Below are 25627 nucleotides of genomic sequence, written 5' to 3'. Positions count from 1 at the left end.
GGAGGCGACCCGGCTATGTGTGGGGTGGCTGCCCCTGGTAACAGAAACTGGCGAGAGCTGGGGCAGGACCCATTGAGCGGGGGGTGGCGGTGATGTCCGTCCCCCTGCCCAGCCCCACAGTGCAGCTGGAGGGGGATGGGCTGGATCCATCCACCAGGGAGCTGGCTGGGGGAGGGGGTTATCAGCCACATGGCCACGCTGCCCCCCCCCCGGCCCTGTCTTGTCTCCAAAGGGCTCTCTCATTGTATCGGGGGGGACACGATCCAGGGCGGTGGGATCTCAAAGGTGGGGGCCGGCGTGGAAGTAAAACATCCCATCTGTGGCAGGTGGGGGGGCTGTTTGGAGACTTCCCCTCCCCACAGGGGAAAATGTCGCGGGGAGCCTGGCCAGGACTTCACCATGTGTGGGCCGTGGGGGGGTGCTGTGGGGTCCCCCCCTTTCAATACACAACCGGGAGTAGCTGTTTCACCTTTTTAAAATCTCTATTTTTCGGGGGAGACGAAACTGTGATTTAAACACCTGCAAAACTGAAACTGTGATTTCCACCACCCCCATCCGCCTCCTCCCCCGGCGCTCCCCCCTTGTCCTTCTTCACTGGCATCTTTTTCACTGACCCCCCCCCCCCGTCTTTCTCTCCGGCCTTTTCATTTCATTTCCCTTTCCTTGGTTTTCAGCTTTTCACCTTCTGCCTCATTAGTCACTTTTTTCTTCTCTCTCATCTTCCATCTGTCCCCCATGTACCTCGTCTTCAATCCATCCCACCCCCCAAAACCCCTGTATCCACCCCCACACCCCTCTCTACCTATCGATCCCTCGCACGTTCCCTGCATCCGTCCCCCCACCCCTATCCATCCATCCACCCCCACACACCCCTCTATCCATCCATCCCCTCACCCTTCTCCATCCATCGGCCCAACACCCCTCTCCATCCAACCCCCCCACCCCCTCTATCCATCCATCCCCTCCACCCCTGTCCATCCATCCAACGCCCCCACCCCCCTCTCCATCCATCCACCCCCACACACCCCTCTATCCATCCATCCATCCCCTCACCCTTCTCCATCCATCCAAACCCCCCACCCCCTCTCCATCCATCGGCCCAACACCCCTCTATCCATCCATCCCCCCCACCCCCTCTATCCATCCAACGCCCCCACCCCCCTCTCCATCCATCCACCGCCACACACCCCTCTATCCCCCATCCCCCCACCCCTCTCCATCCATCCCCCCACCCCTTTCCATCCATCCAACCCCCACCCCCCTCTCCATCCATCCAACACCCCCACCCCCCCTCCATCCTTCCACCCCCACACACCCCTCTATCCATCCATCCCCCCACATCCTTCTCCATCCATCCAATGCCCCAACCCCCCCATCCATCCATGCCCCCTACCCCTCTATCCATCCATCCCCACACAAGCCCCCCCCTGCATCTATCCACTCCCTTATGTCCATCTGGTTTTGGTTCCCTTCACCCCAGTTATTTTCTCGGCTGTTGTTTCTTTTCAGCCATGGGGGCGGTTGGGGGGTGGGGAAGGGGCTGGCTGTGGGCCATGCTAACTGCTTGGGGGTGTCTGGGGAGGAGGGGAAGGAGCAGAGTGGGCTGGGGCATCTGGATACCAGAGGGGTGGGGTCTGGCTGGAGGGGGCAGGGTCTGGGGCCCGAGGTGTGGGGAGGTCAGTGGGGAGCTCTCCAGCCAAAGCCGTGGACTGAGGTGTGTGTGGGGCGGGGGGAGGGGAAACAGGGGCCATGAGCCCTGAATTTGTCAGACTCAGGTGTCCTGGGAGAGCGGCGGGGGGGGGGGGGAGCTGTCAGTTTAGCTGGGGGTCCGGGCTCAGTCCCCCCCCCGAGCTGTGATGCATATGGGGTGAGGCCAGGAGCGGGAGGGTGTCCAGCAATGTCTGAACGTTCCTAATAAAGGCTTTTCTATTCCCGCTGGGCCACAGCCCCGTGTCCTGTGTGTCGCAAAGGGGGAGCTCCCGGCTACCCCAGCCCCACCTCTGCCAGCAGGGGGCACTGTGGGGTGGGGGGGGGCTGGCCGGAGGCCAGGCACCTGCCTGAATCTGCAGAGATCCTGGGGGGAGGAGCTGGGAGCCAGGACTCCTGGGTTCTATCCGGGCTCTGGGAGGGGAGTGGGGTCTAGTGGTTAGAGCAAGGTGGGGCTGGGCGCCAGGACTCCTGGGTTCTCTCCTCGGCTCTGGGAGGGGAGTGGGGCCGAGTGGTTAGAGCGGGGGTGGGGGCAGGCGTTTGGACGCTGCCATGATTGGCTGGCGCTTTGTTGGGAAAGTTCATTTACATAGAAATTAAAAATTAAATTAGTGAGAAAATCTGTAATTCAGCTGGAAAATGTAATTACAGTGGGACCAGGGCCCCGGCGCCAAGGCAGCAGGGGGCGGGAGACGCACGTGGCTCAGCACCCCCGGGCAAGCCAGCTGCGGCAGCACCCCCCCCACACACACACCCGCCTTACAAGAAGGCCCAGCTGTGTGTTCACACCAACCCTCATCCACATCCAACACCCTGACACTCGCACAACCGCAGTGTGAAAAGAGGACAGCCTCAGGCAGGCAAACCAGCACGGTGACGCACACCGACCCCCCAGACCACAATCGCACAGCAACACGTGAAGAGTCACACCACCACACAAGACCCAGACTAACCCTGCACAGCCACAGCCACCAAAACCTAGACTACACAAGCACAAAACATACACAATCACCACCACACCAACACCTAGACTGCAACCATGCAGCAACACCCACAATCACACCACTACACACAACACCTAGACTGCACCAGTCCAACAACGCCCACAATCACACCACTAGACGCCAACACCTAGACTGCACCCGTCCAACAACGCCCACAATGACACCATTACACACAACACCAAGACTGCACCCGTCCAACAATGCCCACAATCACACCACTACAGACAACACCTAGACTGCACCCGTCCAACAACGCCCACAATCACACCACTACACACAACACCTAGACTGCACCCGTCCAACAACACCCACAATCACACCACTACACGCCAACACCTACACTGCACCCGTCCAACAATGCCCACAATGACACCACGACACACAACACCTAGACTGCACCCGTCCAACAATGCCCACAATCACACCACTACACACAACACCTAGACTGCACCCGTCCAACAACGCCCACAATGACACCACCACACACAACACCTAGACTGCATCCGTCCGGCAACACCCACAATTACACCCCTACACACCACCCAGCCAGCAACACCCACAAGTACACCAACACCTAGACTACAGCTGCCCAGCAACACACACAATGAGATCACCACACCCCAGTGCCTAGACCACACCTGCAGGCTATCACACAGAAGGACACCACCATCCCCCGGACTACACCCACACAGCAACACACACACAATCACACCCCTGCATACCAGCAGCCAGATGCTATCTTGTGGGGTGGGGGAGCTGGGAGGTGAATGCTGAACCTATGGCTGCTTCTCGGGAGGTGGCGGCGGGGGGAGCCTTAGAGGTGAGGGGACCAACTTGGCCCCATCCAAGGAGGCGGGTGAAGAGCCCAGCTGGGCCAAAGGATCAGTCAGTTCTTGCTTGTGTTGGACCCCACCCAAGGGTGGCCATCACCCTCCAAGGGGTGAAAGGCTTCGACGGCGGGTCAAGTCACTGCTCAGGCTGCAGCAGGCCAAAGGGAAACTGAGGCAGGGTTCCTACCACACCCCGCTGTGTCTGGAGAGGGTGCTAGGCAGTGGTATGTCGAGGCCCGCCAGCCTGCACCCGGACAGCCACGCACCCACATAGGCTACAGCTGCCCACCTGCACCCCCCCCGGCATGACCCCCATTGCTGCTGTACCCCTCCCACGCCCCCATAGGGGCACAGAGCACCCCACAGAGCTGCCCCCCACCCATATTCCCTGGGAGATCCCAGGGCTGGGCTAGCCGGGGGCTGCAGGTCAGGAGTGAGGGGCACTGGCAGGACTGGGGGGCGGGGGGGGGCTCCGCGTCATCCCCGTCAGGCAATTCTCTAGCTCGGCTCCATCACCTGCACCTGAGCTCAGAGTTGGAGCCTCACCCCAACCCCGCCTCCCCCCCACCCCAGCAGGAGGCAGTGTGGCGCACCCCCCCCGAACACATCCCCCCCAGCAGGAGCAGTGCGGCGCCCCCCCCCACATCCCAGCAGGAGCAGTGTGGCGCACCCCCCCCGAACACATCCCGCCCCAGCAGGAGCAGTGTGGCGCCCCCCCCAAACACATCCCCCCCAGCAGGAGCAGTGCGGCGCCCCCCCCCCAGCAGGAGCAGTGTGGCGCACTCCCCCCAACACATCCCCCCCCAGCAGGAGCAGTGTGGCGCACCCCCCCCAACACATCCCCCCCCAGCAGGAGCAGTGTGGCGCCCCCCCCCCAACACATCCCCCCCCAGCAGGAGCAGTGTGGCGCACCCCCCCCCAACACATCCCCCCCCAGCAGGAGCAGTGTGGCGCCCCCCCCAAACACATCCCCCCCAGCAGGAGCAGTGTGGCGCACACACACACCCACACACCCCCTGGCTGACGGTAAACACCATCTGTGGGGGCAGGCTGGCAGCCGCCCCCCGCCCGCGTGTGTTTCTCTTCACTGCAGCCGCGAGTGCAAATAGCACAACCCGCCTCATTAGAGCCGCTGCGACCAGCCAGGGCTCGGCCAGGAGTCGTCCCCCGCGCGAGAGCCCCCCAGGGAACTGCACTAGCGACCCCCCCCCAACCCCCCAGCGAGATCCCCCCCAGAGAACAGCACCAGGAACCCCCCAGCCCCCCAGCGAGATCCCTGCTCCAGGGCACAGCACCAGGAACCCCCCCCAGCCCCCAGCGAGATCCCCGCCCCAGGGCACAGCACCAGCAACCCCCCCAACCCCCCAGCGAGATCCCCCCCCGGGGCACAGCACCAGGAACCCCCCCCAGCCCCCCAGCGAGATCCCCGCCCCAGGGCACAGCACCAGCAACCCTCCCAACCCCCCAGCGAGATCCCCCCCAGAGAACAGCACCAGGAACCCCCCAGCCCCCCAGCGAGATCCCTGCTCCAGGGCACAGCACCAGGAACCCCCCCAGCCCCCCAGCGAGATCCCCGCCCCAGGGCACAGCACCAGCAACCCCCCCAACCCCCCAGCGAGATCCCCCCCCCGGGCACAGCACCAGGAACCCCCCCCAGCCCCCCAGCGAGATCCCCGCCCCAGGGCACAGCACCAGCAACCCCCCCAACCCCCCAGCGAGATCCCGCCCCGGGGCACAGCACCAGGAACCCCCCCCCAGCCTCCCAGCGAGATCCCCGCCCCGGGGCACAGCACCAGGAACCCCCCCCAAGCTCCCCAGCGAGATCCCCCCAGAGAACAGCACCAGGAACCCCCCAGCCCCCCAGCGAGATCCCTGCTCCAGGGCACAGCACCAGGAACCCCCCCCCAGCCCCCCAGCGAGATCCCCGCCCCAGGGCACAGCACCAGCAACCCCCCCAACCCCCCAGCGAGATTCCCCCCCCCGGGGCACAGCACCAGGAACCCCCCCAGCCGCCCAGCGAGATCCCGCCCCGGGGCACAGCACCAGGAACCCTCCCCCAGCCTCCCAGCGAGATCCCCGCCCCGGGGCACAGCACCAGGAACCCCCCCCCAGCCTCCCAGCGAGATCCCCGCCCCGGGGCACAGCACCAGGAACCCCCCCCAACCCCCCAGCGAGATCCCCGCCCCAGGGCACAGCACCAGGAACCCCCTGCAACCCCCCAGTGAGATCCCCCCCCGGGGCACAGCACCAGGAACCCCCCAGCCGCCCAGCGAGATCCCGCCCCGGGGCACAGCACCAGGAATCCCCCCCAGCCTCCCAGCGAGATCCCCGCCCCGGGGCACAGCACCAGGAACACCCCCCCAGCCTCAAGCGAGATCACCCCCTGGGGCACAGCACCAGGAATCCCCCCAGCCGCCCAGCGAGATCCCCGCCCCAGGGCACAGCACCAGGAACCACCCCAGCCCCCCAGCGAGATCCCCCCTGGGGCACAGCACCAGGAACCCCCCCAGCCCCCGAGCGAGATCCCCGCCCCGGGGCACAGCACCAGGAACCTCCCCAGCCCCCCAGCGAGATCCCCCCCCGGGGCACAGCACCAGGAACCCCCCCAGCCCCCCAGCGAGATCCCTGCCCCAGGGCACAGCACCAGGAACCTCCCCAGCCCCCCAGCGAGATCCCGCCCCGTGGCACAGCACCAGGAACCCCCCCAGCCGCCCAGCGAGATCCCGCCCCGGGGCACAGCACCAGGAACACCCCCCCAGCCTCCCAGCGAGATCCCCGCCCCGGGGCACAGCACCAGGAACCCCCCCCCCAGCCTCCCAGCGAGATCCCCGCTCCGGGGCACAGCACCAGGAACCCCCCCCCAGCCTCCCAGCGAGATCCCCGCCCCGGGGCACAGCACCAGGAACCCCCCCCAACCCCCCAGCGAGATCCCCGCCTCGGGGCACAGCACCAGGAACCCCCCCCAGCCGCCCAGCGAGATCCCCGCCCCCGGGGCACAGCACCAGGAACCCCCCCAGCCCCCCAGCGAGATCCCCCCCTGGGGCACAGCACGAGGAACCCCCCCAGCCCCCCAGCGAGATCCCCCCCCTGGGGCACAGCACCAGGACCCCCCAGCCCCCCAGCGAGATCCCCGCCCCAGGGCACAGCACCAGGAACCCCCCCCAACCCCCCAGCGAGATCCCCCCCGGGGCACAGCACCAGGAACCCCCCCAGCCTCCCAGCGAGATCCCCGCCCCGGGGCACAGCACCAGGAACCCCCCCCCCAGCCTCCCAGCGAGATCCCCGCCCCGGGGCACAGCACCAGGAATCCCCCCCAGCCTCCCAGCGAGATCCCCGCCCCGGGGCACAGCACCAGGAACCCAGCCTCCCAGCGAGATCCCCGCCCCGGGGCACAGCACCAGGAACCCCCCCCCAGCCGCCAAGCGAGAACCCCGCCCCCGGGGCACAGCACCAGGAACCACCCCAGCCGTCCAGCGAGATCCCCCCCGGGGCACAGCACCAGGAACCACCCCAGCCCCCCAGCGAGATCCCCCCCTGGGGCACAGCACCAGGAACCCGCCCAGCCCCCCAGCGAGATCCCCCCCTGGGGCACAGCACCAGGACCCTCCCAGCCCCCCAGCGAGATCCCCGCCCCAGGGCACAGCACCAGGAACCCCCCCCAACCCCCCAGCGAAATCCCCCCCCGGGGCACAGCACCAGGAACCCCCCCAGCCGCCCAGCGAGATCCCGCCCCGGGGCACAGCACCAGGAATCCCCCCCAGCCTCCCAGCGAGATCCCCGCCCCGGGGCACAGCACCAGGAACCCCCCCCCAGCCTCCCAGCGAGATCCCCCCCTGGGGCACAGCACCAGGAACCCCCCCAGCCGCCCAGCGAGATCCCCGCCCCCGGGGCACAGCACCAGGAACCCCCCCAGCCGCCCAGCGAGATCCCCGCCCCCGGGGCACAGCACCAGGAACCACCCCAGCCCCCCAGCGAGATTCCCCCCCCCGGGGCACAGCACCAGGAACCCCCCCAGCCTCCCAGCGAGATCCCCCCCCGGGGCACAGCACCAGGAACCACCCCAGCCGCCCAGCGAGATCCCCGCCCCCGGGGCACAGCACCAGGAACCCCCCCAGCCGCCCAGCGAGATCCCCGCCCCCGGGGCACAGCACCAGGAACCACCCCAGCCCCCCAGCGAGATCCCCCCCCCGGGGCACAGCACCAGGAACCCCCCCAGCCTCCCAGCGAGATCCCCCCCCGGGGCACAGCACCAGGAACCCCCCCAGCCGCCCAGCGAGATCCCCGCCCCCGGGGCACAGCACCAGGAACCCCCCCAGCCGCCCAGCGAGATCCCCGCCCCCGGGGCACAGCACCAGGAACCACCCCAGCCCCCCAGCGAGATCCCCCCCCCCGGGGCACAGCACCAGGAACCCCCCCAGCCGCCCAGCGAGATCCCCCCCCGGGGCACAGCACCAGGAACCCCCCCAACCCCCCAGCGAGATCCCCGCCCCAGGGCACAGCACCAGGAACCCCCCCAGCCCCCCAGCGATATCCCCGCCCCAGGGCACAGCACCAGGAACCCCCCCAGCCCCCCAGCGAGATCCCCGCCCCAGGGCACAGCACCAGGAACCCCCCCAGCCCCCCAGCGAGATCCCCCCCAGGGCACAGCACCAGGAACCCCCCCAGCCTCCCAGCAAGATCCCCGCCCCGGGGCACAGCACCAGGAACCCCCCCCCCAGCCCCCCAGCGAGATTCTCCATCCCCGGAACCCCACCGCAGCGGTCTCCTTCTGCCTCAGCAAATAGTCCCTGTGGCTGTGTTGGGGGGGGGGGGCTGGGAGGTGTGTAGCCCCCCGCGGTGGGCGGGCCGTGGTGCAGATGGGAACATCGCCTGGCTCTGACATTAGCACAGGGACGCTCCCGGGGGGGGGGCCGCACTGACACGTCCCTGGCTCGCTGCCCGCTCGGCTCTTCACGCTCCGTCTCCTGCTTCTCTCTGGGTGCCCCCCCCCCGCCCAGGTATTTACAGCTCGCGGCCTCCGCCCTGCTGTTGGCACGGACTGGGGAAACTGAGGCGCCCATGAGTTGGGGGGGGAACTAAAATAATGGGAATAGAACCCAGGAGTCCCGGCTGCTAGCCCCCCTGCTGTAACCACTAGACCCCACTTCCCTCCCAGAGCCGGGGAGAGAACCCAGGAGTCCCAGCCCCCAGCCCCCCCCAACCACTAGCCCCCACTGTCTCCTTCCTCCATCTCTCTGAATGCACCCCAGGGTGTAATGGGCACCTCATTTCATTTCGCCCTTTTCACAGTCAGGTCCAGGGCTGGGATCCAAGAGCCACTGGGCGAGGCCGGGGCTGGGTCGCCAGGAGCCCCCCGCCCCCATAGCCGGCGCCCCCTGCCGGCTCCCGACAGCGCCCCCACCTCCGCTGAGCAAGGCTGGGGCTGGGTAGCTGAGAGCCCCCCCCCACACACACACACACAGAGCCAGTGCCCCCTTCTACCTCTTCACCCCTCCCTTCCCCCCTGTTCCCAGCCCCCTGCCCCGGCCTCCTCATCCCTCCCCCCAGAGCCCGGCTGGCTGTCACAGGGATTGGGCACCCCCACAGCCCCCGCAGGGTACAGTGGGAGACGGCGCCCCCTAGAGGGGAAAGGCCCCGTGCCCCCTTCCCTGCCCCCCGAGCCAGCCGGTCCCCGCCCTGGGGCCGGATCAGAACGTTTACGTGTGATTGAGACACGTCTACGTGTGCCTCGGCAGGTGTAGCACGTGGCAGATGTGTAGCGTGTGTCTGTATGCTGGCGTGTGTTGCGCCATGTGCCCTGTGTGTCTCTGGGCTTGTATAGCACGAGTCGGGTGTGTCTGCGTGTCACCGTGGGTCTCAGAGCGTGTAACGTGTGTCTACGTGTTACCCTGTGTAGCGGGTCTGCAAGTCACTGTGTGTCTCGGCGTGTGTCACACGTGCCTGTGTGTCACCGGGTGTCTCAGAATGTGTGGCATCTGCGTGTCACCGGGTGTCTGGCATGTGTCTGCGTGTCACTGGGTGTCTCTGTGTGTGTAGCATGTGTCTGTGTGTCACCGGGTGTCTTGGGGTGTCTTGGCATGTGTCTGTGTGTCACCGGGTGTCTCAGAATGTGTGGCATCTGCGTGTCACCGGGTGTCTGGCATGTGTCTGCGTGTCACCGGGTGTCTGGCATGTGTCTGCATGTCACCGGGTGTCTTGGGGTGTCTGGCATGTGTCTGCGTGTCACCGGGTGTCTTGGGGTGTCTTGGCATGTGTCTGTGTGTCACCGGGTGTCTCAGAATGTGTGGCATCTGCATGTCACCGGGTGTCTGGCATGTGTCTGCATGTCACCGTGTGTCTTGGGGTGTCTTGGCATGTGTTTGTGTGTCACCAGGTATCTCAGCACGTGTGGCACCTGCGTGTCACCGGGTGTCTTGGCATGTGTCTGTGTGTCACCGGGTGTCTTGGCATGTGTCTGTGTGTCACCGGGTGTCTCTCTGTGTGTAGCATGTGTCTGCGTGTCACCGGGTGTCTTGGGGTGTCTTGGCATGTGTCTGCGTGTCACCGGGTGTCTCTGTGTGTGTAGCATGTGTCTGCGTGTCACCGGGTGTCTGGCATGTGTCTGCGTGTCACCGGGTGTCTTGGGGTGTCTTGGCAGGTGCCTGTGTGTCACCAGGTGTCTTGGGGTGTCTTGGCATGTGTCTGCGTGTCACCGGGTGTCTTGGGGTGTCTTGGCATGTGTCTGCGTGTCACTGGGTGTCTCTGTGTGTAGCATGCGTCTGTGTGTCACCGGGTGTCTTGGGGTGTCTTGGCATGTGTCTGTGTGTCACCGGGTGTCTCAGAATGTGTGGCATCTGCGTGTCACCGGGTGTCTGGCATGTGTCTGCATGTCACCGTGTGTCTTGGGGTGTCTTGGCATGTGTCTGTGTGTCACCAGGTATCTCAGCACGTGTGGCACCTGCGTGTCACTGGGTGTCTTGGCATGTGTCTGCGTGTCACCGGGTGTCTCTGTGTGTGTAGCATGTGTCTGCGTGTCACCGTGTGTCTTGGCATGTGTCTGTGTGTCACCGGGTGTCTCTCTGTGTGTAGCATGTGTCTGCTTGTCACCGGGTGTCTTGGGGTGTCTTGGCATGTGTCTGTGTGTCACCGGGTGTCTTGGGGTGTCTTGGCATGTGTCTGTGTGTCACCGGGTATCTCAGCACGTGTGGCACCTGCGTGTCACCGGGTGTCTTGGCATGTGTAGCATGTGTCACCAGGTGTCTCTGTGTGTGTGGCGTGTGTATGCATGTCACCCTGTGTCTTGGCATGTGATCTGCACGTCATCATGTGTCTCTGCATGTGTAGCATGTCACCGTGTGTGTAGTGTTTCTCTGCATGTCATTGTAAAAAGAACAGGAGGACTTGTGGCACCTTAGAAACTAATAAATTTGAGCACAAGCTTTCGTGAGCTACAGCTCACTTCATCGGATGCGTGTCATTGTGTGGCTCTGCATGTGTCTCGGCGTGTGTTGCATTTGTCCGCGCGTCACCCTGTGTCTTGGCGTGTGTCACGTGTGTCACGTGTCACCATGTGTCTCTGCATGTCACCCTGTGTCTTGGCGTGTGTAGCATGTCTGCGTGTCCCATGTGTCTCTGCATGTCACCCTGTGTCTTGGCGTGTGTCGTGTGTGTCTGCATGTCCCATGTGTCTCTGCACATCACACTGTGTCTTGGCGTGTGTCACGTGTGTCTGCGTGTCCCATGTGTCTCTGCATGTCACCCTGTGTCTTGGCGTGTGTCACGTGTGTCACGTGTCACCATGTGTCTCTGCATGTCACCCTGTGTCTTGGCGTGTGTAGCATGTCTGCGTGTCCCATGTGTCTCTGCATGTCACCCTGTGTCTTGGCGTGTGTCGTGTGTGTCTGCATGTCCCATGTGTCTCTGCACGTCACACTGTGTCTTGGCGTGTGTCACGTGTGTCTGCATGTCCCATGTGTCTCTGCATGTCACCCTGTGTCTTGGCGTGTGTCACGTGTCTGCGTGTCCCATGTGTCTCTGCATGTCACCCTGTGTCTTGGCGTGTGTCACGTGTGTCTGCGTGTCCCATGTGTCTCTGCACGTCACCCTGTGTCTTGGCGTGTGTCGCGTGTCTGCGTGTCCCATGTGTCTCTGCATGTTACCCTGTGTCTTGGCGTGTGTAACGTGTCTGCGTGTCCCATGTGTCTCTGCATGTCACCCTGTGTCTTGGCGTGTGTCACGTAGAATCATAGAATCATAGAATATCAGGGTTGGAAGGGACCCCTGAAGGTCATCTAGTCCAACCCCCTGCTCGAAGCAGGACCAATTCCCAGTTAAATCATCCCAGCCAGGGCTTTGTCAAGCCTGACCTTAAAAACTTCCAAGGAAGGAGATTCCCCCACCTCCCTAGGCAACGCATTCCAGTGTTTCACCACCCTCTTAGTGAAAAAGTTTTTCCTAATATCCAATCTAAACCTCCCCCACTGCAACTTGAGGCCATTACTCCTCGTTCTGTCATCTGCTACCATTGAGAACAGTCTAGAGCCATCCTCTTTGGAACCCCCTTTCAGGTAGTTGAAAGCAGCTTTCAAATCCCCCCTCATTCTTCTCTTCTGCAGGCTAAACAATCCCAGCTCCCTCAGCCTCTCCTCATAAGTCATGTGTTCTAGACCCCTAATCATTTTTGTCTGCATGTCCCATGTGTCTCTGCATGTCACCCTGTGTCTTGGCGTGTGTCACGTGTGTCTGCGTGTCCCATGTGTCTCTGCATGTCACCCTGTGTCTTGGCGTGTGTAGCGTGTCTGCGTGTCCCATGTGTCTCTGCATGTTACCCTGTGTCTTGGCGTGTGTAACGTGTCTGCGTGTCACCAGGTGCCTTGTCGTGTTTCCGTGTGTTGCAGTGTGCGGCATGTCTCTGTTCTCTCCCCACCCTTGCTGGGCTCTGTCCCCCAGATGCCTGTGTTAGCTCTGTAATTATTTCCACGCTAAATGCTCGGCTCCGGGACACAGGATTTAGTTCCCGGGAGACCAGCGCGGGGCGGGAGGCTGAGAGCCGGGGGGCGAGGGCGGGGGGCTGTCTGGGATTTTAATTAGCTTAGCTGGAAAATTCTTTAGCTTGGAGCCTCGAACCTGAGGGGAGAGAGATGGAGGGTGAAGGAATTGGGGGTGGGGGGGCGGTATGCGAAGGAATCGGGCCTGGGGGGGGGCGTCACACACACACTCAGCCAGCTGCTGCTTCATGCCCCAGTCACTGCATCTGGGGAGAGAACCCAGGAGTCCTGGCTTCCAGGCCCCCTCACCCCCGCCCTAGCCCCTGGACCCTATTCCCCTCCCAGAGCAGGGGATAGAACCCAGGCTGCATGATCCCCCGTCCCTCGCTGTCTTCAAATGCCACCTGGGTGTTAAATAGCTGCCGTGTTCCACCCCAGAGGGGCCGCATCCCAGCGCTGGGCGAGGAGTCCCTGTATAACCAGCCCACAGGCCCCACTCCAGAGGGGTCCGCAGCCCAGCGCCGGGCGAGGGCCCCCCGATAGCCAGCCCCTGGGCCCCACCCCAGAGGTGGCTACATCTCTGTGCCAGGCAAGGGGTCCCTGCGTTGTTCAGTTGTTTTCTCGTCCGTTCACGTCCGTTGTGACCTCAGCTGTCAGAGCGTCTCAGCCGCCCGGTTCCGCATGAGGCCCCCAAGGTCCCTGTCACTGCGGGGCCCTGGCTCAGCGCCCGGCCGTGTGGCACAGCTGGGCCGGGCCGGGCTGTGGTAACACGGAGACATGGGGGCGGCAGGGGAGAGGCAGGGGAGTCCGGCCGGCCCCCGCACCCTGGGTAGTTCTTTCATTCAGGGTTCGGAAGCTGTGTGTGAGAGAGAGCAAGAGAGAGAGAGTGTGTGTGTGCGTGTGTGCACTGCCCCCTGTTGGAAGGGACGGGCCCTGCCCCGTGTGTGTGTCTGCCTGTCTCTGCCGCCCTCCGCTGGAGGGGAGCGGCCCCGCTCTGTGTGTGCGCTGCCTACTCCGTGTCAGAGCCCCTGTACTGACGCGGCTGAGGGGGATTCTCCTTTAGCTCAGGAGGCCAGCACTGAACACGGGACCCCTGTAGGTTTAGCTTCTAGGCGCTTGGGGGTTTCCGCAGCCCCGCCAGCTTCCTCGCGCTCGGCCCCTTGGCACAGGCTCCCGGGCCCTGGTGCCAGGGTTTCCCCGGGACCCAGGCGTCTGCAGCCTGAATCGCGCGGCTCTGACCTGGGGCTGGAGTGAGGCGTCAGGCCACTCAAACCACCCCCGCAAGATCTAGAACCTCAGGGTAAAGTCTCCCCTCCCGGGATCTAGGACAGCCGGGCAGCTTTCCCCTCCCATCATCTAGAACTTAACAGCAGATTCCCCCTCTGCCAGGGTCTAGAACTTCGGGGCGCGTTCCTTCATCCGGAGATCTAGAAACGCAGGCATTGGAGCATTGCTCATTGGAGCAGGAACTTCGGGGCAGATTTTCCCCTCTCCGGATCTAGAACTGGGGAGTTCCCCTCACCCATGGCTCTAGCACCACAGGGTGGGATTCCCCCTCATTGGATCTAGAACGCAAGGGGTTCCCTCGCCCACGGTTCTAGAACTTATGGTGGATTTTCCCTTTTGGGGATCTAGATACCACTGGGCTCCCCTCATCCACAGATCTAGACCATCGGGGCTGCTTTGCCTCCCTCTCACTTGTTGAAGAACTTAGGGGCAGGGTCTCTCCCCCAGGTCTAGACCGAAGGGGCTGTTTTTTTTCCCACCCCTCCATCTAGCACAAGGGGGGCAGTTCTGGCTTCCGCTGACCTAGAACTGCGGGGCGCGATCTAGACTTTCCCGCGATCTAGACTCGAGTGAGCCTTTTCTCCGCAGGCGGCAAAATCCAGCAGCTCCCCGCCCCCCCGCTCCCTGGCACCCATCCATCACGCGCTCCCCGAGGGAAGCCGGCCCGGTGAATAATTTAGGCCGGCACTTACCGTGACCGAGGCTCGTTTATAAGCGCGGCCTTCTCGCCGGAGGTGAACTATCGCTTAGTCGGGTAACAAGCACAGCGTCCCCCCACCTCGCCACACGCCATCTAGGGTGCAGCCAGTGCTGACGGCCAGGGGAGAGCGCCCCCTACGGACCCTCCTGCCCCGCTCCCTGCCCCACAGCGCCCCCTAGCGCCTCCATGGGGCCAGCTCTGACCTCCAGGGGAGAGCCCCCCCAGCTCTCCGCAGCACAGCGCCCCCTACAGACCCCCCTGCCCCACAGTGCCCCCTAGTGCCTCCATGGGGCCAGCACAGACCTCCAGGGGAGAGCACCCCCCTGCTCCCCACAGCACAGCACCCCCTACAGACCCTCCTGCCCTGCTCCCTGCCCCACAGCGCCCCCTAGCGCCCCAATGGGGCCAACACAGACCTCCAGGGAGAGCCCCCCCGCTCTCCGCAGCACAGCGCCCCCTACAGACCCTCCTGCCCCGCTCCCTGCCCCACAGCGCCCCCTAGCACCTCCATGGGGCCAGCACTGACCTCCAGGGGAGAGCACCCCCCTGCTCCCCACAGCACAGCACCCCCTACAGACCCTCCTGCCCTGCTCCCTGCCCCACAGCGCCCCCTAGCGCCCCAATGGGGCCAACACAGACCTCCAGGGAGAGCCCCCCCGCTCTCCGCAGCACAGCGCCCCCTACAGACCCTCTTGCCCCGCTCCCTGCCCCACAGCGCCCCCTAGCACTTCCATGGGGCCAGCACTGACCTCCAGGGGAGAGCACCCCCCTGCTCCCCGCAGCACAGCGCCCCCTACAGACCCTCCTGCCCTGCTCCCTGCCCCACAGCGCCCCCTAGCGCCCCAATGGGGCCAACACAGACCTCCAGGGAGAGGCCCCCCGCTCTCCGCAGCACAGCGCCCCCTACAGACCCTCCTGCCCCGCTCCCTGCCCCACAGCGCCCCCTAGCACCTCCATGGGGCCAACACAGACCTCCAGGGGAGAGCACCCCCCTGCTCCCCGCAGCACAGCGCCCCCTAGCGCCATGCTGGGGTATCCCCTCCCCACCTGCACTCCCCCCAGTCCCTCTACAGCTTCCCTGGGTTCAGACGACACCTGTTCCTTCCACCAGCTCCCCCCCCACCTCCGCCGCTGGCTCAGCGCCAGGGTGCCCCCCCCGCGTCCGCCTCCCCTTATCAGCTCCCCCCCAGGGACGGGATCGCAGGCGGCCTGACAGGAGCCGCTGGCCTCACGCGGCGAGAATCCTAATTAACAGGGTTTATTTATAACAGGGAACAAACAAACAAATCCGCGCCGCGAAGCTGGGAGGAGGAGGAGAGGCCCCCCCCCGGGCACTGAGACGCAACCGCCTCTGGGGTGGGAGGGGGGCCGGGTACCCGGGGCCCCATTGCCTGGTGCTGGGACGCGGCCCCTCTGGGGTGGGGGGGGGCTGGGTATACGGGGACCCCTCCCCCGGTGCTGAGATGCAGCCCCCTCTGGGGTGGGGTGTGGGGGCCGGGTATCCTGGGCCCCATTGCCTGGTGCTGGGACGCGGCCCCTCTGGGGTGGGGGGGGCTGGGTATACGGGGACCCCTCCCCCGGTGCTGAGATGCAGCCCCCTCTGGGGTGGGGTGCGGGGGCCGGGTATCCGGGGCCCCATTGTCTGGTGCTGGGACACGGCCCCTCTGGGGTGGGGGGGATGGGTATACGGGGACCCCTCGCCCGGCGCTGAGATGCAGCCCCCTCTGGGGTGGGGTGCGGGGGCCAGTTATCTGGGGCCCCATTGTCTGGTGCTGGGACGCGGCCCCTCTGGGGTGGGGGGGGCTGGGTATACGGGGACCCCTCCCCCGGTGCTGAGATGCAGCCCCCTCTGGGATGGGGGGATTGGGTATCTGGGGCCCCATTGTCTGGTGCTGGGACGCAGCCCCTCTGGGGTGGGGGGGGCTGGGTATACGGGGACCCCTCGCCCGGCGCTGAGATGCAGCCCCCTCTGGGGTGGGGTGCGGGGGCCGGGTATCCGGGGATCTCTCCTTTCCTTTCTGCCCGGGTCCTCTTGTGCTCAGCCTCTGCCCCGCAGCCCCCGCAGAGATGTGGCTTCTAGCCCACGAGCCCCCAGCGCCTCCTGGGGCAGCAGCCTTCCGGGGCCTGGGAATGGGGCCTGGGGCCTTTCCCCTCTAGGGGGCGCCAGCTCCCATCTGGGCCCCCGGGGACTCATTCATTTGTTGTTTTTCCTTCTTTCTTTCTTATTCCCTCATTCATCTCTCTCTCTCCCTCCCTCCCCCCTTCCCCCCCCCGTGTCCGCGCCCCGGATCCGCGACTGACGCCAGCCCAGCCGGCAGTGACAGGCCTGTAATTATCAGCTCCGTCTCTCCAGATGGTCCCTGAGGAATAAACAAGACCCTGTTGCCCCCCAACGTGAGAGCTGAAGTGAGGAGGGTGGGGGTTCAGGGGGACGTGTGGCATCCCTGGGGAAGGGGGGCAGGGGAAGGGGGGAGTGACAAAGTGCAGAAAGGAAGACAGGGAATGGAGAGGGATGGGGCCCTGGTGGGGGCACTGTTGCAGGGAAGCTTGCAGCGCCAGAGCCCCGGCTGGTGAGCCTTGCGAAGCCGATTGCGGCTCCATGTGGGGTGCGTGGGGATCAGGAGGAGCTGGATTCCAGCTCTATCCTGCCCCTTGGGACACCCGCAGCTTCACCCCTGCCCACTCCTCCCCAGAACAGGGGGGCATTGGAGGGAGGGTGGGAGCCAGGACTCCTGGGTTCTCTACCTGGCTCAGGGAGGGCAGTGGGGGCTAGTGGTTAGAGCAGGCTGGGGGGGCTGGCACACCCGTGAGCGCAGGCCTGGGAAGCCGCGTCATGGCAACTGTACCACCTGTCAGTGGGGGGCGGGGGCTGGGGGGCATTAGAGAGAGAAATGCCCCCCCCAGCGCTGGCTGCTGGGGGAGAGCTCCCCCTGCTGGCCCCATTGCCCCGCTGTGTCGGGGCATCAGGTGGGTAGGTGGCTTGACGCGACGGACGGGGGGGGCCCAGCCGTAGCATTGCCCACGAGATGAGTCCATCCATCACCCTCGGCGCGGTGTTCCAGGCTTGTCTCCTGCCGGGCGGCTGTAGCTAGTTAGCGGGGGGGGGTTGGGGGGACAGCGACACTCACCATGAGCCTCAGGGGATGGGACTGGGAGCAAAGTGAAAGGAGGAGCTGACTCCCCCACACCCTCCAAAGGGTAACACCCAGCCCCAGCTAGGCTGGGGGGCATCCCCAGCTGGGGTTGAAATCAGGGCCGGAGACCCCCACACTCCATCCAAGGAGAGGCCAAAGCAGAGTGACCCCCTGGGATGTAACCTCCTAAATGTGAGCCATGCCAGGTATAGCAACATCCCAAAGTCAGACAGAAACCCCCAACCCCACCCCAAACTCACCCCTGAACCTTCCCCTCAAACTCCCCCCAGCCCCCCAAACTCACCCCCTGAATTTCCCCTCAAACTCACCCCCCAGCCACCCCAAACTCACCCCTGAACCTTCCCCTCAAACTCACCCCCAGCTCCCTAAACTCACCCCGTGAACCTCCCCCTCAAACTCTCCCCGAACCTTCCCCTCCAACTCACTCCCAGCCTCCCACACTCACCCCCCGAACCTTCCCCTCCAACTCACCCTCAGCCCCCCTGTCAAAGCTGATTCCCCACTCTGGCACTTTGAGTGCAGAAGGTGGGGGCCCGCAAGGACTCTAAAAATTAACACTCCAGGCTTGTATTTAACTCCCAGGGTCACAGCTTCTCTCTGACCTTGGCTGGGTAGATGCTGCCACCCCCCAAGTGCAGAACTCCTTTGACAGGAAGGTGCATGTGGGAATTCGTCCCTGTGGGGCCCCCTCAAGCCCTTTCACCCCTACTCTGGGGAAAAGGGGAGGAAAAAAAGAAGAGAAAAGAAATCAGCTTTTGCCACCAGCTAACTAAAAAACGTGCACAAACCCCATAAACCCCCCTTTGCAGAAATCCAAACCCTGTTCTTAAAAAGGTCCATTTTATTTTTTTAAAAAGAAAGAAAATACATCTGGAGACTCAGACTATTGCTAGATTTTAAAAGAGTAATTCCAAGGATTAAGCATCCAGAAGGGCTTTCCTGGGGTCCAGCTTAAAGCAAAACAAAAGCACCTGGTTAGCCCAGAGGAGTCCACAAGCCATGAAGAAATAAACAGGGATAAATCTGATCGCATCGTCCTCGACATTCCCTGATCTACTCACATCTCTGGGGGTCCAGACAAGTCGTTTCTTGGTATGATACAGGTGATTTTTCATGCCCGGTTCCAAGTCTCTTACAGCAGCGCTCTGCCCTGTCCGCCTCTGCCCGGAGAACAACCCCAGACAGACAAAGGGGAAGTTTTCTCTCAATTTAAAGAGGTTCTGGCCTCCCAGTGGCTCTTTGGGCCAGGTGCCCCCTCACTTCCGTTTACCTGTGCAGAGCAGTGAGACTCGTTAACAGGTAGAGCAATTAGAGAACGGCTACTAAGAGGGATTTTATAGCTTCTGGCTGGCTGGGTGTCCAGAAAAGGGAGCTCCCCCCCCCTTCATTTATCACATGCCCCCCATATAACAGACTGGCCAGCCTGGTTCAGGTCAGGTCCACACCGGCTGGGATTTCTTCCTGGAGGTTTAGGAAACAGAGTTCTTAAGATACATGCACCTCTAATTTTACTAATAATTACACAAAGAACTAAACAGTATTTTCCACATTTTAAGGACTACAATGACTTCGAATACAGGGACATTTTCACCTGGTTGATTCTGGGAAACCTGCCCAGGAGAGGGCATCAGCCACTTTGTTAGAGGCTCCTGAGATGTGCTGTATTTCAAAATCAAAGTCTTGGAGAGCTAAACTCCACCCAAGACGGTTTTTGTTGGTCTCTCTGACTGTGTGAAGCCACTTCAGGGCAGCAGGGCCAGTCTGCAGGTGGAAACGCCGTCCCCAAAGCTATAGGCATAGCTTCTCCAGAGCGTAGACAATGGCGTTAACATTCTTTTTCACTGACTGACCAGTGGCTTTCCCTCTCGGAAAGTTTTTTGCTGAGGAACACGGCAGACACGACAGGGTGGAATTCTTGATCCGGTCCTTCCTGCATTAAAACTGCTCCCACGCCACGCTCGGACGCATCTGTGGTTACAACAAACGGTTGGTCGAAGTTCGGGGCCCTCAGTACAGGGTCAGACGTAAGGGCCACCTTAAGCTGGCTAAAGGCTTTCTGACACTTCTCAGTCCACTGAACTACGTTTGGTTGTTTTTTCCTGGTTAGGTCTGTCAGTAGGGTGGCAATTTGGCTATAGTGTGGTACAAATCGTCGGTAATACCTGGCCAAGCCCAAGAAGGATTGGACCTGTTTCTTTGACTTAGGGACAGGCCAATTTTGGATAGCATTTACCTTAGCCTGTAGGGGGTTGATAGTACCTTGACTCACCTGGTGCCCAAAGTACGTTACCCTGTTTAGGCCTATTTGACACTTCTTGGCCTTAACCGTTAATCCTGACTCCCTTATGCACTGGAAGACAGCTTGGAGGTGTTCCAGGTGTTCTTCCCATGAATCTGAGAATATGGCCACATTGTCGAGGTAGGCAACTGCAAATTCCCCAAATCCAGCCAGAAGGTTATTTACCGGTCTCTGGAAGGTGGTGGGTGCATACCGCAGTCCGTAAGGGAGCACATTAAATTCATACAGCCCTACATGGGTGGTGAAGGCTGACCTTTCCTTGGCAGATTCATCTAGCGGCACTTGCCAGTACCCCTTAGTTAAGTTTAAGGTGGAGATGAACTGGGCCTGTCCCAGTTCCTCTGGTAGCTCATCTGTGTGTGGTATTGGATAGTTCTTTGGGCGAGTTACAGCATTTAGCTTACGGCAGTCCACACAAAAGCAGATTTCACCATCTGGTTTGGGAACCAGAACCACTGGAGAGGCCCATGCACTCTCAGAAGGGCGGATTACACCCATCTGTAACATGTCCTTGATCTCCCATTCTATCGTGGTTTTGGCTTGAGGAGCCATCCGGTAGGGCTGGACTCTAATTGGGTGAGCATCGCCTGTGTCATTGGAGTGGCACTCCCGTTCTGTTCGTCCTGGGGTGGCTGAGAACGTTGTCGTGAAGCTGACACACAGGTCCCGGGTTTGCTGTCGCTGCTTATGCCCAAGGGTGATGGAAGGGCTCACTTCTTCTACTCCACTGTTGCTTTTTCCTTCATAGTAGACACCTTCAAGCCACTCAGCGTCATCTCTCTCCTGGGATGTAAACTGGAGAACCTTGACTTCTCGGGAATAAAAGGGCTTTAGAGAATTAACGTGGTATACTTTAGGTTTTAGGGTAGGGTCTGGGAACTCTATGAGGTAATTAACAGCTCCCAGGCACTCTCAGACCAGAAATGGCCCCTCCCATGATGCTTCCATCTTATTAGCCTGGAGCACTTCCAGGACCATGACTTGGTCACCTACTCTGAAAGGAATGCTCTCTGGCATGTTTATCATACCAGTCCTTTTGCTCTTGCTCGATAAAACCTACAAGACACACAACAAGGGCTAGAGAGTCCTTGAGGGTGTTTTGCAGGTTGGTTACAAAGTCCAAAATGTTCGTTCCCGGAGAAGATGTAATCCCCTCCCATTGCTGCTTCACCTGCTGTCATGGCCCCTTAACTTTGTGACCATAAACGAGTTCAACGGGTGAAAAGCCCAAACTGGGATGTGGTACAGCTCTGTAGGCAAAGAGCAACTGCCGCAACACTAGGTCCCAATCATTGGAGTGCTCATTCACAAAATTACGTATTATGGCCCCCAAAGTTCCATTAAACTTCTCCACCAGGCCATTTGTTTGATGGTGGTAAGGGGTGGCCACCAAGTGGTTCACCCCAGGAGCTCCCCACAGATGTTTCCTGCCAGGAAGTCAGTTCCTGAATCCATAAGGATTCTGAGGGCCAACCTACCCTGGCAAAAACATCTGCCAATGCCTGGCTCACGCGGTTAGCCCTGGTGTTGCTTAGAGCTACTGCTTCTGGCCATCGGGTGGCAAAATTCATGGAGATCAGTATGTACAGCTTTCCTCTCGGTGTCTTCTTAGGGAAAGGACCCAGAATATCCACAGATACTCGCTGAAATGGAACCTCAGTGATGGGGAGTGGCTAGAGAGGGGCCTTGACCTGGTCTTGGAGTTTTCCCACCCTCTGGCACACCTCACAAGACCAGACATAGGTAGAAACGTCCTTGCCCATTCCCTCCCAGTGGAATGACCTCCCCAAACGGTCCTTGGTCCTGTTCACCCCAGCATGGCCACTTGTGTGATCACGGGCGAAGCTCAAGAGCTTTTCCCTATACTTAGTTGGAACTACCAACTGTCTCTGAGGATGCCAGTCCTCCTTGTGTCCACCCGAAAGGGTCTCCTTGTATAAGAGTCCTCCTTCTATAACAAACCTGGACCTATTGGAAGAGCTGAGAGACGGTGGGTTGCTCCGTGCCGCCATCCAAGCTCCCTTGAGGCTCTGATCTGCTTCCTGCTCTGCCTGGAACCGCTCCCTTGATGCTGGAGACATTAGTTCCTCGCTGGGTTGTGGGCTGGGGCTGGGTCCCTCTGGAAGCGATGGAGGTGATGGGGGTGTCTCCGTTGACTGTGAACCGCTCTCCGCTGGGGCACTAGGAGGTATGTCAGGATCCGGTTGAGCCTCTTGCGCCGGTTTAGCTGCTGCTGCAGGTGAAGACTCCGTGGCGCCCTTTGGCGCTGGCTCCCCTGACTCTGGCGGGGTTGCAAGCACGGGCTCTGGGGCTGACTGCTCCGCCAGTTCCGATCCTCGGGCTGGTTCTGGCTGGGTCCCAGGAACTGGATCTACAACAGCTGCCATAGACTCTCATCTGGGGTCTGGTTCCACCACCTCTGGCTGGGTCCCCGGGCCTGTGGTATCTGGGGACACAGACTGGGCCCTTGTAGGAGGCTCAGGAATGGTGTTAGATGTGGAGGCCTGTTTAGCCTGGCTGCGGGTGACCATCCGCACCCTTTTGGTTAGCCTCACATGGTTGGCTAAGTCTGTAGGAATGATATCAGGAGGGCCAAATTGCACCTGGAGCTGCAGCTAGCAAGAGATGTCAAGAGTAACAAGAAGGGTTTCTTCAGGTATGTTGGCAACAAGAAGAAAGCCAAGGAAAGTGTGGGCCCCTTACTGAATGAGGGAGGCAACCTAGTGACAGAGGATGTGGAAAAAGCTAATGTACTCAATGCTTTTTTTGCCTCTGTCTTCACTAACAAGGTCAGCTCCCAGACTGCTGCGCTGGGCATCACAAAATGGGGAAGAGATGGCCAACCCTCTGTGGAGAAAGAGGTGGTTAGGGACTATTTAGAAAAGTTGGACGTGCACAAGTCCATGGGGCTGGACGAGTTGCATCCGAGAGTGCTGAAGGAATTGGCGGCTGTGATTGCAGAGCCATTGGCCATTATCTTTGAAAACTCGTGGCGAACGGGGGAAGTCCCGGATGACTGGAAAAAGGCTAATGTAGTGCCCATCTTTAAAAAAGGGAAGAAGGAGGATCCTGGGAACTACAGGCCAGTCAGCCTCACCTCAGTCCCTGGAAAAATCATGGAGCAGGTCCTCAAAGAATCAATCCTGATGCACTTGCATGAGAGGAAAGTGATCAGGAACAGCCAGCATGGATTCACCAAGAGAAGGTCATGCCTGACTAATCTAATCGCCTTTTATGATGAGATTACTGGTTCTGTGGATGAAGGGAAAGCAGTGGATGTATTGTTTCTTGACTTTAGCAAAGCTTTTGACACGGTCTCCCACAGTATTCTTGTCAGCAAGTTAAGGAAGTATGGGCTGGATGAATGCACTATAAGGTGGTAGAAAGCTGGCTAGATTGTCGGGCTCAACGGGTAGTGATCAATGGCGCCATGTCTAGTTGGCAGCCGGTGTCAAGTGGAGTGCCCCAGGGGTCGGTCCTGGGGCCGGTTTTGTTCAATATCTTCATAAATGATCTGGAGGATGGTGTGGATTGTACCCTCAGCAAATTTGCGGATGATACTAAACTGGGAGGAGTGGTTGATACGCTGGAGGGCAGGGATAGGATACAGAAGGACCTAGACAAATTGGAGGATTGGGCCAAAAGAAATCTGATGAGGTTCAATAAGGATAAGTGCAGGGTCCTGCACTTAGGACGGAAGAATCCAATGCACCGCTACAGACTAGGGACCGAATGGCTAGGCAGCAGTTCTGCGGAAAAGGACCTAGGGGTGACAGTGGACGAGAAGCTGGATATGAGTCAGCAGTGTGCCCTTGTTGCCAAGAAGGCCAATGGCATTTTGGGATGTATAAGTAGGGGCATAGCGAGCAGATCGAGGGACGTGATCGTTCCCCTCTATTCGACATTGGTGAGGCCTCATCTGGAGTACTGTGTCCAGTTTTGGGCCCCACACTACAAGAAGGATGTGGATAAATTGGAGAGAGTCCAGCGAAGGGCAACAAAAATGATTAGGGGTCTAGAACACATGACTTATGAGGAGAGGCTGAGGGAGCTGGGATTGTTTAGTCTGCAGAAGAGCAGAATGAGGGGGGATTTGATAGCTGCTTTCAACTACCTGAAAGGGGGTTCCAAAGAGGATGGCTCTAGACTGTTCTCAATGGTAGCAGATGACAGAACGAGGAGTAATGGTCTCAAGTTGCAGTGGGGGAGGTTTAGATTGGATATTAGGAAAAACTTTTTCACTAAGAGGGTGGTGAAACACTGGAATGCGTTACCTAGGGAGGTGGTAGAATCTCCTTCCTTAGAGGTTTTTAAGGTCAGGCTTGACAAAGCCCTGGCTGGGATGATTTAACTGGGAATTGGTCCTGCTTCGAGCCGGGGGTTGGACTAGATGACCTTCAGGGGTCCCTTCCAACCCTGATATTCTATGATTCTATGATTCTCCCAGCAGCGTGGGAATGGAGTAATCGTCATAGACTGCAAAAGTCCATATTCCTGACCAGCCCTTGTACTGGACAGGCAACTTGGCTGTAGGCAAGTTAAAAGAGTTGGCCTTAAAGGGTTGCACCGTCACGTGGGCCTCTGGGTTGATGAACTTGGGGTCCACCAGGGATTGGTGTATACCTGACACCTGTGCTCCAGTGTCTCTCCCCGCAATAATCTGCCTCCTGCCCACACTCACAGTTTCCCTTTGCTCTGGGGGTATTTGTGAGACATCTGGGCCTGAAGGCTCTTGGTGGGACCCCGGGGTGCTAAGTTGTGGTTGGCTGGTGCTCCTGGGACAGTTGGCCTTCACGTGCCCCAGCTCATTACACTTAAAGCATCGCCCAGCTGACTGTGGGCTAGGGCGAGGTGGGTGGTTGGAGCGTGGGGTGGTGGGATGAGAGGGGATCTGGGGTCTCCCTGGCTGTGTGGAGGGCTCCTCCTTGCAAGGCGGGGCCGTGGGCTGACCCCAATGATGTGGTGTTGCCTCGGGTTTCCCCTTCTGGTATCCCCACCAACTGCCTTCTTCTTCTCCGCCACCTCCATCCATTTGGCTCCGACCTCCCCTGCCTCGGTTACAGTTTGGGGCTTCCCATCGAGGATATACTTTTCTATTTCCCCAGGAATGACCTCTGAGAACTGCTCCATTTGCAGTAGGACAGACAGATCTTCCAGAGACTTAACATTTGCTCCTGATAGCCAGGCATCCCGATTTTATACAATGTGGTGGGTGTGTCGGGAAAATGCCAGGGCTGGTTTCCACCGTAGGGCTCTGAACCGCTGACGGGCATGCTCAGGGGTTAGTCCCATTCTAATTCTGGCCATTTGTTTAAAAAGTTCGTACTCGTTCATGTGTTCTTTAGGCATTTCAACTGCCACCTCTCCTAAGGGACCACTGAGCTGTGGTCTCAGCTGCACCATGTACTGGTCTGCAGAGATGCTGTACCCAAGGCAGGCCCTTTCGAAGTTTACTAAGAAGGCCTCGGTATCATGGCCTGCCTTGTATGTGGGGAATGTCTTGGAATGGGGAGCGGTACCTGGAGGAGGACTGTTCAGGCTACCTGGTTGACCCAGCTTAGCCCTTTCCAGCTCCAAGCGCTTCGCCTCTCTCCTCTCCTCCGCCTCCTCCTCCAAGCGCTTCATCTCTAGGAAGAAAATTCCTGTCTTCTGCAGTTAGAACTCGGCCTGGGGTAAGGG

At 60.9% G+C, this 25627-nt stretch overlaps 1 protein-coding gene across 1 annotated transcript in view; it reads right to left on the bottom strand.

Moving 5' to 3' along the window:
• LOC144279334 (alpha-1B-glycoprotein-like) overlaps nucleotides 1-25627 on the bottom strand; it is a 937253-nt gene that overhangs the window by 269793 nt on the left and 641833 nt on the right. The window lies entirely within an intron of this gene.

This window comes from Eretmochelys imbricata, chromosome 23, assembly GCF_965152235.1.
Source record: "Eretmochelys imbricata isolate rEreImb1 chromosome 23, rEreImb1.hap1, whole genome shotgun sequence".
NCBI classification, from domain to species: Eukaryota; Metazoa; Chordata; order Testudines; family Cheloniidae; genus Eretmochelys; species Eretmochelys imbricata.
Note: the sequence above shows the minus strand (reverse complement) of the source record. Positions and strands in the feature narration are given on the sequence as shown.